The sequence below is a fragment of the Musca autumnalis genome, unplaced genomic scaffold, assembly GCF_047663935.1.
Source record: "Musca autumnalis isolate F117 unplaced genomic scaffold, ASM4766393v1 scaffold_1, whole genome shotgun sequence".
In the NCBI taxonomy this organism is placed as follows: domain Eukaryota; kingdom Metazoa; phylum Arthropoda; class Insecta; order Diptera; family Muscidae; genus Musca; species Musca autumnalis.
Window position 1 is genome coordinate 202715324 of NW_027411644.1, and position 12872 is coordinate 202728195.

Consider the following 12872-nt stretch of genomic DNA (forward strand, 5'->3'; position numbering starts at 1 on the left):
CGTTGAATATAATCATGCTGGATTTAAAATACTTGCAAAGATGGTACACAAGAAACATATTTAATTTTCGTTGCACTGTGTAAATTTCATTGTTTAAATTCAGATAGATAATTGCGCATTACCGATTTTGATTCATGCATTTTAACTCAAAATATCAATGAGTTTGGAAAAACAAACAATCAAGTACATGAGAAAAAATCAAATTAAAAAAACAGCATAAACTAAGAGTCAATGGCAGACATCTCTCAACATTCGACAAAAATTTTGCTGAATATAAAATTCTCTCCCAAAGTTTCAAGAGATTCAGTTTAAAAAAAAAAAGAAATATAAAATCAAAATATTTAGAGAGAGATGTTTCAGTTCAAATCAATTTGAAATTGTTTTCAAACAAAATTGAGATTCCCGTGTTATTTGTTTTCTCCTTTCTTTGTAGTACTACATGTATACATCAGTCTTTGGCCTATGTCAGCAGGCATTTCTCCCATTCCTGGTCTTTTTGGTTTGTGTTGACGTCGGCAATTCTAAATTAAACATCACCGATTGTTTATAATTAATTTTATAGATTTTTTTTTCTAATTGTATTCTTTGTGGTGCTGTTCTTTTTATACCCTCCACCATAGTATGGAGGGTATATTAAGTTTGTCATTCCGTTTGTAACACATCGAAGTAATCATTTGCGACCCTATAAAGTATATATATTCTTGATCAGGATAAAATTCTAAGACGATCTAGCCATGTCCGTCTGTCCGTCTGTCTGTCCGTCTGTCCGTCTGTTGTAATCACTCTAGCGTCCGCAATAATTGAGATAGAGTGCTGAAATTTTGCACCCGAGGGTCTTTTTTCCATAGGCAGGTCAAGTTCGAAGATGGGCTATATCGGTCCACTATTGGGTATAGCCCCCATATAACGGTACCTCCGGATTTGAGGTATTTTGACGTTTTTCGCCACATTTGCAGACCGAATTAGCTATAATTTGGCACTTAGGGTTCCTAGTGATCAACAAACTTATATCCCAAAGGATATGGGCATAGGTCCATGTTTTGGTATAGTCCCCATATAACGGTACCTCCCGATTTTCGGTATTTTGAGAATTTTAGCCACAATTTGTAACTGAACTATCTGCAATTGGACATTTGAGGTTCTCAGTGGTCATGAAACATCTCCACGAAACATCGTCAACATAGGTCCATGTTTTGGTATAGCCCCCATATATCGGTACCTCCCGATTTTCGGTATTTTGAGAATTTTAGCTACAAATTTTAACCGAACTAGCTGTAATTTGCCATTTGAGGTTCTCAGTGGCCATGAAATATCTCCACCAAACATCGTCAACATAGGTCCACGTTTTGGTATAGCCCCCATATAACGGTACCTCCCGATTTTCGGTATTTTGAGAATTTTAGCCACAATTTGTATCCGAACTATCTGCAATTTGATATTTGAGGTTCTCAGTGGTCATGAAACATCTCCACCAAACATCGTCAACATAGGACCATGTTTCGGTATGGCCCGCTTATAACCGTACCTCCCGATTTTCGGTATTTTGAGCATTTTAGTTACAATTTTTAACCGAACTATCTTCAATTTGACATTTGAGGTTCTCAGTGGTCAAGAAGCATCTCCACGAAACATCTTAAACATAGGTCCATGTTTTGGTATAGCCCCCATATATCGGTACCTCCCGATTTTCGGTATTTTGAGAATTTTAGCTACAATTTTTAACCGAACTAGCTGTAATTTGCCATTTGAGGTTCTCAGTGGTCATGAAACATATCCACCAAACATCGTCAACATAGGTCCATGTTTTGGTATAGCCCCCATATAACGGTACCCCCCGATTTTCGGTATTTTGAGAATTTTAACTACAGTTTTTTACCGAAATAGCTGTAATTTGACATTTAAAGTTCTCAGTGGTCATAAAACATCTCCAACGAAACATCGTCAACACAGGTCCATGTTTTGGTATAGCCCCCATATAACGGTATATCCCGATTTTCGGTATTTTGAGAATTTTAGCTGAAATATTTAACCGAACTAGCTGTAATGATCGGTATTTTGAGAATTTTAGGTACAATTTTGTCTATTCAAAAATACTCGTCAATATAGGTCCATGTTTTGATATCCCCCCATATAACTGTACCTCCCGATTTTCGGGAATTTTCAGTGGTCATGAAATTTCTTCACTAAAATTCGTCAACATTGGTCCATTTTTGAGGGTCTACATTGTTTTGATGAAACTACCCTCAATTTGACTCTTGAAGTTCCCTGCAGCTATAAAACTTTTCCGCCAACAAAATTTAAAGATATATTGACTCTTTGATATAGCCCCGTTAGTGGTACCTTTCACCTAGCTGAACACATTTTTTAGATTAGATTAGATAACACTGTGCAACAAAATGGAGGTGAAAGTCTGGGGCACGTAAAATTCCTCTTGGGGAAGAAAGGCCTTGGTGAGTATATTATGAACCCCGAAGGACAGATCCGCCGTGAGTCGAACTTCCGCGTTATGGCGTGATGAAATTTTTGTTAGAGACCCTGTGGGCCATCAGGAATTAGCGTTATATCTTTGTTCACTGTTGCTTAAGTGCTCTACAAAATCAACAAACAAAGATATAATGCTAATTCATGATGGCTTACAGGGTCTCTTGTAAAACCTTCATCACGCCATAACGCGGAAGTTCGACTCACGGCGCATCTGTCCTTCGGGGTTTTTAATATACACACACCAAGGGCTTTCATCTTCAAAAGGAAATATCTCTGCCCCAAAACATTTGTGCTCACAGTGTAATTTAAGCAATAGTGGGAGGCAGTAGTAGTCTATCCTTTGTCGAAAAGTTGTTCCACCTAAAATTGTGAAAGGACCCTAATTATTCCATTTTAATTAAGACTATTTTATGGTGGAGGGTATAAAAAGTTCGGCCCGGCCGAACTTAACGACTTTATACTTGTTTCTTTATTAAGTTTATTTTTGCGATTTATTTGAAAGGAAAATAACAGAACACAAGATTGGAAAACAAAGCATTGGCTATTTACATACGAGTACATACATATACGGACATTGGAAGTAATGAGGAGCATATCAAATTTGGATGAAAAGTAATTTATTTACAATGAAAATAAATTGTATACACGTGTTTGGAATCAGTCGCAGGAAAGCGTTCTTTTTTCCGCACAAATATGGTAATATCAAAATGAGTTTTTAGAACAGTGATGTGATCGGTTCTACAGTGTTCCTCTGTAAATACGTAAATGTTGTTTACAATTTATTTTAATATTGATATTAATATTTAAGTTGTTGTAAAACGTTTGCATATAACATAAAATGAATCAAATAAGAAAAGGACTAATGTGAGTGACTCCTTATTGCGGCCATGTGTCCTTTTTGTCTTTCGCTGTAGGCTTTTGTAGGGCTCTTGGACCATTATGTCAGGAAATTTTAAGCTTTTGTGAGTAAGGTACCTGAAGAGGTTGCACGATATAGAGCTTGGTGGATGTTGTCGTACGTTTCGAAGGTATTTTACGGTTTGTAGAGTTTCAGCCAATTTTGATATTCAATTCGTAATTTATCGTTCTCATCGGTTGTTGTTGCTATAGCAACGCAAACATATTTGCTGGTATGTTCGGTAATCTGGTTCCTATTTATCCTGATTCAAAATTCAGCAAACAGGACTGGCTGTGTCCATAAATAACTCTGTGCAGCAGCATTTTTGGGGGGTGGAAAATTTCATTTGGAGATGAAAGCCCTTGATGAATATACTAAGAACCCAAAAGGAAATTTTCGCAATAGGTCAAGTTTCTGAGATATCGCGCGATGAAGTTTTTGATTTTTTCCCTATAATACTTGGGAAAATTGCTCCATATCTCTGCTTGGCGTTGTTGTAGCTCCGGTTTGAGGTACTACGCGATCGGACAATAGATCGTAATTGACGTGATTGAGCAAAGTATCCAACAGTTCAATCAACAGGACTGCTCCAATTGTGTAAGGAACATGTCCATTGAGAATTCTCTAAGCAGCAAATCGTGAACCACTTTATTAGGTAATACAATTAGCGCCTGTTATTATTTGGAATTTTTTAAACCTAAATTCTCTCTTGATGCCAAGAAATGATAAAATGTTTAAGTGCAAGGAAGCAAAACATGCAGCGAGTTACACTTTTATGTCATTACTTAAGATTGGAATTTAAGTCAAAAATTGTTGAAAACCCATATAATTTTTTATTTCTTTCTCTTTTCAAAACAGCCCGGCTTTTTTCTTTCAATAAAAATAAAGGTTTCATTCAATTTGGAAAAGGTTTCATTTGATTTGGAAAAGGTTTCATTTGATTTGGAAAAGGTTTCATTTAATTTGGAAAAGGTTTCATTCAATTTGGAAAAGGTTTCATTCAATTTGGAAAAAGTTTCATTCAATTTGGAAAAGGTTTCATTTAATTTGGAAATGCTATAACAACCAAGTATGTACCGGTAAAATCTTCGCCAACTTATGAAGATGGTCCACTGGTGTCATGATGAGGCATCCTGTTGCAGACCTTAGCGTAGCGCAAACCACACTGTGGCAGCATAGCTTACCATAGACCGGCAACAAAGTTTCTTTGTCAGCACAGCAAGGGCTGCCGGCTAGCAACTTGGGAAGCTTGTCAGATACTTACTTTTGCTGCAACAAGGTGGTGGTCCGAGCCTATGTTTGCTTCTCGAAACGATCTTACATACATCTATCACAACGTGGTCAATTTGATTTCTTGTTTTTGGTCTGGAGACAGGCAGGAGACCTTATGAATGTCGGGATGCTTAAATCTGGTACTGCTAACTACAATGTTTTTTTGCCGCTGCGAAGTCTATCAGCCTCATTTCATGGGCAGATGAAACCACTGTGGTGACTGAATTTTCCGTGTAATGGCCCAAACATATTCTCCTTTCCAATTTTGGCTTTAAAATCACCTAGTATAATTTTAATGTCATGGGCAGGACAACGGTCATATGTTTCTTCTAAGCGCTCGTAAATATATGTTTGGTCCGCTCGTCCTTGTGTTCAGTAGGAGTATGAGCGCAAATAAAGCTGATGCTGAAGGATTTTGCTTTTATCCGTATTGCAACAAGTTCTTTATTCACTGGGGCGAAGCTGATGTTTTAACCTCCGGCCAACTACAAATTCGCAGCAAAACTATGCTTTATGTCATGGCAGCTATAATACAGTGCGTCAACTTTAGGTGTTGTTGTGACGCCTTTCCCAATACTTAGTGTTTACTACATGGCAGTATTATCGGCCTTGTATTTTTCAAGTAAATCTGCCAATGCTTAAACTACACTTTCTTTATGAAGAAAGCGAACATTCCATTCGGAGATAATTTCTTTTAGAGAAATTTGTTTTTTTTCCTTTGTTTTTTATTGTATGTTGTTGCTTATGGGAGAACGCGCGGCATATGTTAGCTCACTACTTTAAATGGGTGTTAAAGGCAGATCCCATGATCCCATACCGAATTTTTTTTGAAATAATTACTTTAGATTTGTTTTTTTATTATTATTACTAGCTGACCCGGTTCCGCGTTGCTGGCCCGTCGTTTTGGATTTCCATGTAAGCCTTAGTAATCTATCAACAATTTATCTATCTAATATTAATACCTCTAGATTTTCGAACTGAATCGACAATGTCGATGTTTTGGTGTAACCCTCATACAATGGTATCTCCAGATGTAGAGTAGAAAGTTACTTAAATTATAGCTTCCACCACACGATGTGTAAGGGTATAATTAACTTTGTGATTCTGTTTGCAACACATCGGAATATTCATCGGAGAACCTATAAAGTATGTATAAATTTGTGATCAACATAAAAAATAAGTCGATATAACGATATCCGTCTATCTGTTGAAATCAATATACAGCTTGCGATATTTAACATAGAACTCTTCAATTTGGTACAGAAGTTTCTTTTTATTACTCGTAGCATGTTTGGTATTGAAAAGTTATTATATCAGTCCACATTTTGATATAGCCGCCATACCACTGACCGCCCGATTTGCAATATTTTCAAGGTTTTATCAGCATTATCTTACTGAAATGACAATAATTTGGTATTTAGTCCCCTTGGAGGCATAAAATATTTCTGGAATAAATTATCGACATAGGTCCACGTTTTGATAGAGCTACTCTAAAACGGTACCTCCCGAGTCTCGATATTTTGAACGTTTTAGTCTCATAATCCCACGGAAATGGCTACAATTTGGTATTAAGTGTTCAGTGCGGGTATAAAATATAGAATATTCGGTACAGGTCCAGGTTTTGTAATTGAACGATACCTTCCGGTTCCCGGTATTTTCAAGGTTTTAGCGGCATTATTCAACATTATTTGGAGGTATCAAATATTTTAGCAGAGAATTGTCGGTAAAATCCACGTTTCCATATAGCCCCCATAAAACGATACCTACCGATTTTTGGGGATTTTTTTTTCAACCGAAATATCTGAAACCTGATTTCAATATAATTTATGCTGGTGGGTAACATCGTTTTTACTTGTATTTAACAAAGTGTTGTTTCATTGAGCACGTTATTATTTTACACTTTTAAACATGAAACTTCAGTGATTCATAAAAAATTACTTCAAAATGCTAGTTGAATTTATCTAGACTCTGCTGTATTTCAAGCCCTAAAGTTAATGTTCACGGCGTGTTTGTTGCCCCTTATTAAATTAGTAAATCTAATCAGAAAGAATAAAGTTATCAAAAATTGGACGCAATCGCGATATTCTGATTCATTATTGACAGAGGCCACAATTACTATTGTTTTTACTGATACGTCTAATAATCTCTGAGTTTCGCGATTTGTTAAAACCTGTTATGGGAGAGGTCCCCCATCCCCTCCATTTTCTGTATTCAACCACCTTATGAACCTGCACACACGGAAGTCTAATTTAGAACATCATGTCAGTCTTAAAGAATTTATATACATTTAGATAGATCATAGCATAGTTTACCCGTCGTTTTAGTGACCATTTCACATTTTTAGACGTTCCAGTTATTTAACCATCATTGAAATTACGTTTTGCCTGATTTCTCAATCAATTTTTTGGAATTTCGCAGCATTTTACATTATCGAGGTTGTACTGTATTCCAAAATGTGGGCTTGATCGTACTTTCCCACTTATTGAAGCCAGTGTTATAGCGTTTTTGTAGTCACGCTTACTATTATTAAGTATATTATCTATAACACATTTTGAAAAATTGGGCTGACCGCGATATACCACTTCCGAGATGACCATTCAGGCTCGAGGCAGTATTTACCATAGTATTGCAAGTAATTTTTAAACAATACGTTCAAAAATATCCTTATTTTCACGCTTTCTTAAAAAAGTTTTGTGGGGGAGGTACCCTGGTCACTCCACTGACCAGTATAAAACATAGCTAAAAACCTATTCTCAGACCTAAAAACTCCACATACAAAATTTCATCGAATTCGGTCCAGCCGTTTCGGAGGAGTTTAATTTCGAACATCATGGCAGACTCGAAGAATTTTATATATATATGGCGAATAACAAAATTCCTTTACAATTCCATTTGAAAAAAATTAAAAAATTTTTTTACGAGCACATCTACGATTTTTGGTACAGAGGTAAAGGAAAAAAATCCGGTTTCAAATCTGCTCGCGTTCACGAAATTGGCCAATGCGCGCAAAAGTTATAGCGGTTTTTATTCTCATATAAAGAAAAAATATTTAAAAATATCTTTTTTGTTGTTATGAGAAAATGTATGCATAAATCGTTAACAGCAGTCCATATCTATTCGTAGATGTTTAAATAGTTATTAAATTTATTATTATTTTCGCGGAAAGTCAACAAATAATAAAAAAATTTTGAAGTAAATCCAAATTATCCTGTCCCAGAATCCGTACAAACCCTCAAAAAATAAATTAAAGAATATATGCGGAATCTAGACAATGCGTAGAAAAATATGATACCAAATTTATAGAGATTGGGTACATAAATTGCATATTATAGCAACAACAAAAGAGAAAAACTTATTGTTGGAAAATATTGTTGCAAATATTTTTTTGGTTTGATTCTAAAAATTAGAACAAAATATTTGGGAGTTCTCCAACTATTTTGCTAAAATCCCATCGAATAATGAATGTATACTGTTAAAACTTCATCAAAAAATATGGTTTACCATCGCGAGAGTTTTACTGATTACTGTGATAACTTATAAGGGTAGGAAATTAAGAGTAATATTGAAATTACAATCATTCAATTAATTTTAAAATTAAAAAGCCTGTTATTCGCGAATTAGTTAAAGTCGGTTGATGCGCATCCGTTTTTGGATACAGCGAATCAATCTCTGTCAAAATTTATGCATATTTCGATGTTTCACTCAGGGGCCATTGTGTGCCACCAGTTGCATCATACACTGGAAAAAACCTTAAAGTTGGTAAAAGTCGCGCAATGTGCATACGATTTTGATGCGCATCCGGTTTCGTCAGCGCCTATCAAAAATACGTCCCAATATACCAATTTTAATTAGATTCTTCAAGAACCGCGGATGTGCCTCCACATTCTATTTTTGGTGAAAAACCCATATTACACGCGAATCTCTGTAATTTATGACACGCGTTTTCGCAAATATTATAATCGCGTATAAAGGATTCCATTTACGTAAAAAAATTTCAAGAAAATCGCGGTTTAGTACGCGGATTTGTCGAAATAATTTTTTGCTGCTTTTCCTATTTTCAGGGTATCTATATCCGCGGTTTTAGTGGATGGATTCGATCGCAGAAGGTCTCATTAGATCCGTCGCGTAAAAAAACTAAATTCACGCGGGGTACAAAGGAATTTGAATGGCACTTGTAAATTTTAAACGCAAAAAAATAGGTTTTTTAAAAAAATCACGCATCAAATATTGGCCTTTAGACTCCAATTACTAGGATGCTGTAAGGAGCACACTCATGAGATATGCATTAAACGACGTAGAATCACGAGTTTTATAATCCTAATGTGAGTTTTGAATATTATCTTGTTGCGCGTCCGAATTATTAAAACAATTCAAAAAACCCCGAAATTCCGGCTTCAAAATGTCAGCATCAATTTTAGGTGGATGCAGTGGATATATCGAAAAATGATACACTAGTATCATATTGCCCATGAAGTATTCTTTGAGTCTTTCTTTGGGCATATGTCTATAAAATGTAAGGTTAAGCCTAAAATCGGAAGGGAGCATAAAAAAACTTGTTGGCTTCAACCCATTTTTACCTATTTTTCTACATTGATGCCAACACAGCTACCACGTAAATTAATTTTAATGGTCGACCTTATGGGATTACTCCTAAAACACTTCAGTTTAAAGAATGTATATCATACTATATAGAATATGTTAACAGTTCGCGAATTCTTAAAGGGTGAAACTCGGATTCATCGATTGTAAAAAATTTTTGTTTTTCGCCATATATAGATTATAACAGTGTTTTTATTATTATTATTACAGTGTTTTATTTAACTTGCTATGGTGTGTGTTTAGTTCAAATCTGGTAACTCATTTTTAACACGGTTGAAGTTGACCAATCGACCTAAAACTTTGCACACTTTTCAGATTTGGATGACCAATATTGGTCCATTTTTACACTGTTTTACAGTTTTTTATCTAATTTGCTTTTCAAATCTGGTAACTAATTTTTCACACAGTTGCAGTTGACCAATCGAACTTAAAATTTTCACACATTTCAGATTTGGATGACAATACATGAATACGAAATCAAAACCAATATTGGTCCATTCTTACGGTGTCTAACTTAACCCCCTTTTCAAATCTGGTAACTGATTTTTAAAACGGTTGCAGTTGACCAATCGAAGTAAAACTTTGCACACTTTTCAGATTTAGCTGACAATACGTGAATATAAAACCAAAATCAATATGGGTCCATTTTCTCCTATAGCCCCCATATAACGGTACCACCCGATTTCCGGTATTTTGCTTTTCAAATCTGGTAAATCATTTTTCACACAGTTGCAGTTGACCAATCGAACTAAAACTTTGCAAATTTTTCAGATTTGGATGACAATACATGAATATGAAATCAAAACCAATATTGGTCCATTTTTACAGTGTTGTACAGTGTTCAATTTTACATGCTTTTCAAATCTGGTAACTCATTTTTAACACAGTTGTAATTGACCAAGCGAACTAAAACTTTGCACACTTTTCAGATATGGATGAAAATACATGAATATGAAATCAAAACCATCCAGCGGTACCACTCGATTTAAGGTACTTTATCGTCAATTTAAGTCCGTATTGGCTGTTTCTGACAACTAGGTTTTCCAATGGTACAGAAACGAACCCATTAAAAATTATAGATAGGTATAGCCCCCATATAGCGGTACCGCCCGATTTCAAGTGTTTTAAGGATTATATCTTCATTTGTAAACCGAATTGCGTGTGGCATTTGGAGATCCCAGTGAAACAGAAATTTCTCCACCAAAAATTGTGACATAGGTCCAAGTATTGGTATAGCCCCCATATTACGGCTCCACCCGATTTCAAGTGTTTTTTGTCTTAATTTTTGGGCCGAAATAGTTGTAACTTTGATATCGAGTTCCCAATTTCTCCACCAAAAATTGTGGACATAGGTACAGGTTTTGATATAACCCTTATAAATGGTACCACCCAATTTCAGCCCCCCTATTCAGTATCTTTTTAACAACTTCACTCATTGTTTATTTTACAACAATTTCATTTGTTTGTTTTGTAGTTGTTACAAAAACAAAAGAAATTTTAACAAATTTTTAATCCATAAAAGTTACAGAATAGGCCTACAGGCATTTTTACAGTGTTTTTATTCTATTTTTATTTATTTAAATATTTATTACAATTAAAATTATAATAAACTTATAGCTAAAAGCACTAGCGACTACGGCTATCGGCTTTAAGTAGATTAAATTAGGCGTTTAATATACACAATCATGATATATAAAAAAAACTAGATTTTATAATGGAGATTTAAAAGACTGAGGAAATTGTAGATGTTGGTGATGTTCTGGTGTGACGGATTTTTCAGTGTTTCCAATGCATTGACAGGTGAAAAGCACCTTGATCGAAGGTTATGAAGGGCTGAACATTCGACGATTAGATTATGGGTCGATAAGGGGGAAATTCTGCAATAACTGCATATTGGTGGTGATTCTTTCTTGAAAAGGTGTGAATGCGTTAAGCAGCTATGCGATAATCTCAATCGTGTATAGCATTTATTTTGATGAATATTCGTGGTTGACGGCAAAAACAGTGGTTTTATGTTGGGATTGATTTCTTTGTAAATATGACTGTATTCCGCCCAAAGATTTTCGGTTTCGGTGTCAATTAGATGATTAGCAGCTTTTATAATATTTTTTTTTTTCGTAGATGGAATAAAAGTATGGGCAGGAAATCTCTGAGGAATTCTTTTGGCAACCGAGTCTGCGGCTTCGTTTCCAGGTATACCAACATGACTGGGTATCCACATCAGCTTTATTTTTGATTTGGCGTTTACAGTGTTTTATTTAACTTGCTTTGGTCCGTTTAGTTCAAATCTGGTAACTCATTTTTAACACAGTTGCAGTTGACCAATCGAACTGAAACTTTACACACTTTTCAGATTTAGATGACAATACATGAATATGGGCCCAATTTTTCCTACAGCCCCCATATAGAGGTACCACCCTATTTCAGGCAGTTTGAGGATTCATTTTTAGCCGGAATTGGCTGTAGCTTGGCTTTTGGAGTCCCCAATGGTACTGAAACTTCCCCACCAAAAATTATGGACATATGTCCAGGTTTTGGTAGAGCCTTTATATAACGGTACTACACGATTTCAGGCATTTTAAAGTTTTTATCTAAATTTTCGGCCTAAATTGACTATAATTTTCTTCTCAGCGGTCAAAAAATGTAATTACTAAAAAGTTAAAAATAAAATATTATTTAAAAACAAGTAAGCAAAGGCTATAGTCGGACGGGGCCGACCATGTGATACCCTACACCACAACCTGTCGGAGTATTTCAGCCATGAAAAACGTCTCTACAAGTGGCAACTTAGGACACTATCAATAACTTAATATGAATCCATTGATATAAGAGAAGCCTCTCTTGTCTTTACTGGGATGTTTGTGGAAAAATATATAAATTATACTTTTCTAAATAATATTCGAAAATTGGAAAATTCACATTGATTAGCCCCTCCTGTTACATCTTCAAATTGTCTTTGAGTATCAGGTTCCTCTTTAGAATACACTTAAAATAAATACATATATACCACGCAATTTGGTATATTTCATAATTGGGAAAAGTTTATTGAAGATCTAGCGTCCAAAATTGTGCACTTGTACCTCACATATGCTTCGAAAGTAGTTCATTGTGGGCATATTTTGTGATATCTGAAATATATTTTATACCGGCAGAAATAACTAACAATGAATAGAAATTCAAAAATTTTGCATGCAAACAAATTTATAAATCCCAAAATTACTCATATTCAATTAAGAGCAAAGAAGGGAGTATAAGTCAGCGGCGCTAATGGTGATATACCTTTAGCCTCTACAAATATATTTATTTTGTAACACGAATTTGCTTCAAAATACGTGGAATCGTAATATGGGGATATACCAAATTAATTTTAGTAAGCTAAATTCTATTAGAATTATTATTATTTATTTTTTCAAATTTGTAATATTAGTTGGAGCCGGCAGGGGTTTTTGGAACTTCTGAATGATTATCTCAGGAAGTATGACTTACCCCGGGAAAGGGACCAGAATACGGAACGTAAAAAGAACCTTCTTCAAAAAGAAAATAATAATCAAATATATCCGATACGGCTCTTCAAACTGCACTTTCCCAAATTTTGTGTGGAAGGTACTCGAAGGACGGA

General features: G+C 35.2%; 1 long non-coding RNA gene across 1 annotated transcript in view; it reads left to right on the forward strand.

The window, feature by feature from the left end:
• Positions 1 to 2972: 2972 nt before the first annotated feature.
• LOC141388989 (uncharacterized) overlaps positions 2973 to 12872 on the forward strand; it is a 39622-nt gene continuing 29722 nt past the window's right edge. The window contains exon 1 of the long non-coding RNA XR_012408964.1: positions 2973 to 3180. This is a non-coding gene — a long non-coding RNA (uncharacterized lncRNA). The remainder of the gene's footprint in view (positions 3181 to 12872) is intronic.